The sequence below is a fragment of the Ostrea edulis genome, chromosome 7 (genome assembly GCF_947568905.1).
Source record: "Ostrea edulis chromosome 7, xbOstEdul1.1, whole genome shotgun sequence".
NCBI classification, from domain to species: domain Eukaryota; kingdom Metazoa; phylum Mollusca; class Bivalvia; order Ostreida; family Ostreidae; genus Ostrea; species Ostrea edulis.
Window position 1 is genome coordinate 26,644,161 of NC_079170.1, and position 1,684 is coordinate 26,645,844.

A 1,684-nucleotide genomic window follows, 5' to 3' on the forward strand; every position below is an offset into this window, starting at 1 on the left:
CCTTATGTTATTTTTAATGTTACATAGTACCGGGCATTTCTTCATATAGACTATGTTACCCTGGGGAACACTTCTTTCTCCATTCTCATGTTTTAATGATTATTAACTGATAAGTTCCTTGGAAACTTTTGAACAATTTCTATATAAATAGATTATACTTGCACAATAGTTAGTATATTTTTCTTTATAGTTAAGGCATTGTGACATGTACAAAAATTTGTTTCTTAATTAAATGTTTTATGTTGCTTTATTCACTCTTATAATATATGTGTTGGAATAAATTTCTATAATTATGCATATATAACTTGATCTTTTCCAGAAGATTGTAGAACTTCACAATTTAAATGTTATAAGGAACTTAGAGACAATGAAGCCCCTTGACATATAAAACAAACATTTTTGGGATTAAAAATTTAATATAATACTGCTTGGTGTTGTGCAAGATGGTTTTGCTCTTGAAGAATATACGTATGTTGGAAAAATAAACTTTTTTTAATCTATTTTTTTTTTCTTATGGATTGTTTTTATAGATAGTATTACCTTTAAACAAAGATTTATAAGTTAAATAATTTGTGCACAAAAATATGCATTTAATAAAACAAAAAAAATACTGTGCATAATGTTTAAATTAGCAAAAAGAAGGTTTTGTCAAAATAATTTGTTGAAATGCCAATGTTTAGTTCATAATTGTTATATTTGCCAATGTTGATAATGTTGGTATGTATGTGACAAAAGTATGTCTAAATCAATTAGGCCAAATAAAAAATATGTATGGTTCCGGTGCCCGACCGAACCTATTTTTCCCCCCACCCAAGCACTTTATAGTGGACTGCCAAAAATAAAAGAAATGGGTAAATTAACTTTTCTGATAAAGTATTTTATTTCCATTAACATTTTTATCAGACCTGCTTAATTTTAATTTTTTATCATTCAAAGGAATGAGTAGTACGGGCTATAACCACATTCCAAACGAGACCACCAAATTCAAAAATAAAAGATAAATTAAAATGTTAAAAATCCCAGGCAACCGACCCTATTTTTTTGGTGGGGGGGGGGGGGGGGGGGGGGGGGCATGTATCCAGAACCATACAATTTTTTTTTTCATTTGGGCTTTTCAATAGTTGTATTGATTGTATTTTTCTCAACAATGTACAGTATTGTTTCTTTTCCAACTTTCTTTTAAAAATAGTACATGCTTGTAAGCTTTGTTTAACTTGTAATTGATTTAATAAACTTGTAAACTTGTTAACTTTATTAATATATTAAGGTAGACATCAGTGTGTTTGTAAGAAATACCTATAAAACAATATGTGGGATGGTACCTCTAAATGACTTGCCTGATGTGTGTGTGGTCTGTGTGGCACATTCTGAGGTATGCACCTCGCGTTGTATGTAGTATACGCATAACTTAAAATGCAAAATATCAAGTCATACGATTGATTTTTGTGTTAAATATACCAAACTTTGTTGTCTGCTGCATTTATGATTCAAATAATTCGTCAAATAAAGGTAGACCTCAGGACGTGGGTATGGAACAAGGTACCTCTCTATGCCATAAAAACCAGTATGTGTGTGTGTGTGTGTGTGTGTGTGTGTGTGTGTGTGTGTGATCTACACACCTGTGTACTGACGCCAGAGAAGTACTTGAAAATCCTACAAGTGAACTAAAATTCAAAAGTCTTGT